General features: G+C 41.4%; 1 pseudogene; it reads left to right on the forward strand.

Moving 5' to 3' along the window:
• The first annotated feature begins 2867 nt into the window (after positions 1-2867).
• Positions 2868-3426, forward strand: LOC100966828 (annotated as a pseudogene).
• The last annotated feature ends 1237 nt before the right edge of the window (positions 3427-4663 follow it).

The following is a 4663-nucleotide window of genomic DNA, read 5'->3' on the forward strand; positions in this document are numbered from 1 at the left end:
CACTTGAGCCACAGGCGCTGAGCCAGAAAAGAGGTTTTTAAAAAAGTACATATTGTATTATTCCATTTGCAGAAAATTCTAGAAAATGAAAACTAATCTATAGTGATAGAAGCAGATCAGTGATGCCCTGTGTGAGGAGTGGTAGGAAAGATTATTAAGGGACACAAGGAAATTTAGAGAGGACATCTTCCTCTGTTACTGCTGCTATAATAAATAGCTTAGACTGGGTAATTTATATACTCATGTACCACATAATGAGATATTGGTTAACAATAGGCCACATATACAATGGTGGTCCCATAAGATTACAATACCATATTTTTACTGTAAGTTTTCTATGTTTAGATAGTTTATTTTTATTTGTCTTTGTTTGTTTTTTTGAGACAGAGTCTCACTCTGTCCAAATACCATGGTATCATAGCCCACAGCAACCACAAACTCCTGGGCTCCAGTGATCCTCTTGCCTCAGCTTCACAAGTAGCTGGGACTATAGGTGCCCACCACCATGCCCAGCTAGTTTTTCCATTTTATTTATTTATTTATTTATTTTATTTAGTTTTTTTTTTTTTTTGAGACAGAGTCTCACTATGTCACCCTCAGGAGAGTGCTATGGCATCACAGCTCACAGTAACCTCAAACTTACTTAAGCAATTCTCTTGCCTCAGCCTCCCAAGTAGCTGGGACTACAGGCATCCACCACAAGGCCCGGCTATTTGTTTTGTTGTTGTTGTTGTTGTAGTTGTCATTGTTGTTTAGCAGGCCTGGGCTGGATTCGAACCCGCCAGACCTGGTGTATGTGGCTGGCGCCCTAACCACTGAGCTATGGGTGCCAAACCTAGTTTTTCTATTTTAGTAGAGATGGGGTCTCACTCTTGCTCAGGCAGGTCTCGAACTTGTGAGCTCAACCTTGGCCTCCCAAAGTGCTGGGATTACAGGCATGAGCCACTGTGCCTGGCCTATGTTTAGATAGCTTAGATATACAAATGTTTCCCACTGTGTTATGATTGTCTGCAGTAGTCAGTACAGTAACCTGCAGCACAAGTGTGTAGCCCAGGAGCAATAGGCTGTTCCACATAGCCACATAGGTATGAAGTGGGCTCTACCATCTAGGTTTGTGTAAGTATCATGTCCACACAATAATGAAATCACTTAATGACACATGTCTCAGATTATATCCAGTGACATATAACTGCAATAGAAATTTATTTCTCACAGTTCTGGAAGCTAGAAAGTCCAAGATCAAGGTACCAACAGATTTGGGGTCTACTGAAACATTCCTCTGTCTCTGCTCCAGAGATGGTGCCTTGTTTGTTGCTGCACCCTCACGTGGAGGAAAGAGGCAAATGCGCTCCCTGCAATCTCTTTGGTAAGGCATTAATCCGAAAATGCCCACCTCCCAACACTATCACATAAGAGATTAAGTTTCAGGCGGCGCCTGTGGCTCAAAGGAGTAGGGTGTCGGCCCCATATGCTGGAGGTGGTGGGTTCAAACCCAGTCCCGGCCAAAAATTGCAAAAAAAAAAAAAGAGATTAAGTTTCAACATATGAATTTTGGGGGTGCACCAATTTTCAGATCATAGCAGAAAGTGATGAATATGTCCATTATCTTGATCATGGTGATGGTTTTATGGCTGCACACATATGTCAAAACACATCATATTATGCTTTTTTAAAAAATTTTTATTTTATTATTTATTTATTTATTTTTGAGACAGAGTCTTACTTTGTCACCCTCAGTAGAATGCTGTAGTGTCATAGCTCACAGCAACCTCAAACTCTTGGGCACAAGTGATCCTCTTGCCTCCACTTCTCAAGTAGCTCGGACTATGGGTATCCACCCAGCCTATTTTTTAGAGACAGAGTCTTGCTCTTGCTCAGGCTGGTCTTGGACCTGTGAGCTCAGGCAATCCACCTGCCTCAGCCTCCCAGAGTGCTGGGAGTACCCATGTGAGCCACCATGCCCAGCCTGGTGGTTGTTGAATTTTATCAAATGATTTTTTGCATCCATTGAGATTACTGTGCTTTTCTTTTTTAATCTGTTTATGTGATATATTATATTTATAGATTTTCTAACATTAATGAAACCTTTGTGTTCCTGGGATAAACTTGACTTAGTCATGACAAATTGCCATTTTGATACACTATTGAATTTAGTTTGTTAATAATTTGTAGAGATTTTTGCATTTATCTTTATTACTGACTTCTCATTGCTTTTATCTTCCTGATGAGACTGGCCTGTTATTTTCTTTCTCATACATCCCTTACCTTCCCTGTTATCAAGGTGACATTGGACATGAATTAAGAAATTTTCGCCATTTTTCTGCTCTCTGGAAGAGTCTGTTCTTTCATAATTGGAATGATTTATTCCTTGACAGTTGGTAGAACTTGCTTGTAAAGCCATCTGGACTTGATATTTTCTTTGTGGGGAGATTTTTAATTACTAATTCAATCCTTTTTTCTTTTTTTTCTTTAGAGACAGAGTCTTGTTCTGTTACCCAGGCTAGAGTGCCATGGCATCAGCGTAGCACACAGCAACCTCAAATTCCTGCAATCCTCCTGCCTCAGCCTCCTGAGTAGCTGGGACTACAGGTGTGCACCACCATGCCCAGCTAATTTTTTCTATTTTTAGTAGAGACAGGATCTTGCTCTTGTTCAGGTTGGTCTCAAACTTCTGAACTCAAGCAATCCACCTGCCTTGGTCTCCCAGAGTGCTAGGATTATAGGTATGAGCCATTGTTTTCTCTTTGTTTATTGGAGACAAGGTCCTCCTCTGTCATCCAGGCTAGAGTGCAGTGGCATCATTATAGCTAATTAGAAAAAATTATTTTTGTCCTTTGTGTCTGGTGGCAGTCTTCAACTAAGCCAAGATGGGTGTATACAAGTATATCCAGGAGCTATAGAGGAAGAAGCAGTCTGATGTAATGTGCTTTCTTCTGAGGATCCATGCCTCACAGTACTACCAACTCTCTGTACTCCACAGGCTCCCTGTCCCACCTGGCCAGATAAAGTACACACATGAGATTCAAGGCCAAGCAAAGTTATGTTATATACAGGATTTATGTGTGTCGTGGTGGCCACAAATGCCCGGTTCTTAAGGGTGCAACCTATGGCAAGCCTGCCCATGATGGTATTAACCAGCTAAAGTTTCCTTAAAGCCTTCCTTCAGTCTGTTGCCGAGGAGCAAGTCCAACGTCACTGAAGGGCTCTAAGAATCCTAAATTCTTACTGGGTTGGTGAATTCCATAAAACTATCTGACAAAATCCTGGCACCCAGTGAATGACCAAACAAGTTCACAAGAACAGGGAGATGTGTGGGCTGAAATCTGCAGGTGGCAAGAGCAGCGGCCTTAGAAAGGGGCAGAAATTCCACCACACTATGCAGCTTGGATAAGGTTCAATACTCTCCAACTCCACCAATACCACTAATGTAAGTAATGTTTATAAAATTCATACCTAATAAACAATTTAGGATGGTCATGTCTATTTAAAGGTGTCACTTGCCTATTAAAACTAGTCTGCAGATTGTTTCATGAATGCTTTTTCAAATTATGAAGTGCAATTATGCTTGAAGACTATAAGTGATGGTATATTTTGTTTCTAATAAGGTAAACCTTTTAGTGTCTATGCTTTATATTATTAGGGAATTGTATGTCAGTGTTTAAAACATGCTGGGTAGTATAAAAGTGTAAAATAAATGGGTGGCACCTGCGGCTTAGTGAGTAGGGCACCGGCCTCATATACCAAGGTGGCAGGTTCAAACCCAGCCCCGGCCAAACTGCATCAAAAAAATAGCCGGGCATTGTGGCAGGTGCCTGTAGTCCCAACTACTCGGGAGGCTAAGGCAAGAGAATCACCCAGGCCCAAGAGCTGGAGGTTGCTGTGAGCTGTGACGTCATGGCATTCTACTAAGGGTGACAAAGTGAGACTCTATCTCTAAAAAAAAAAAAAAAAGTGTAAACTAGGGTGGCACCTGTGGCTCAAAGGAGTAGAGCGCCAGCCCCATGTGCCGGAGGTGACAGGTTCAAACCCAGCCCCAGCCAAAAACTGCAAAAAACAAAAAAAAACAAAAAAAACTGTAAAATAAATTTTTTAAAGAGGGGGAAAGTCTTTTATAGAGATGGGGGTCTCACTATGTGCTCCAAGCTGGTCTCAAATACCTGGCCTCTCAGGGTTCTTTATTTCCTCTCATTTTGAAAAAATGTATTATGGAGTAGGTGAGGTGGCTTATGCCTGTAATCCTAGCACTCAGGGAGGCCAAGGCGGGTTGACTGCTTGAGCTTAGGAATTTGAGACCACCCTGAGCAAGAGCAAGACCCTGTCTCTACTAAAGCTAGAAAAATTAGCGGGCATTGTGGCAGGTGCCTATAATCCCAGCTATTTGGGAGGCAGAGGCAGAATTGCCTGAACTTAGAGGACTGAGGTTGCTATGACAACCTCATAGTGCTGTGAGCTAAGACAGTACAGCACTCTAGCCTGGGGCAACAAGGTGAGACTCTGTCTTAAAAAAAGATAAAAGAAAAAGAAAAAAGAGAAAATGTATTATGGAAAATATTAGCTATATACCAAAGTAGAAAGAATACTATAATAAACCCTCCTGTCCTCATCACCCACCTTTTATAATTAATAATTGACTACCAAACCTTTTTCTTTTCTTTTTTTTTTT

Source organism: Otolemur garnettii, unplaced genomic scaffold, assembly GCF_000181295.1.
Source record: "Otolemur garnettii isolate 467f Iridium unplaced genomic scaffold, OtoGar3 scaffold00146, whole genome shotgun sequence".
NCBI lineage: Eukaryota > Metazoa > Chordata > Mammalia > Primates > Galagidae > Otolemur > Otolemur garnettii.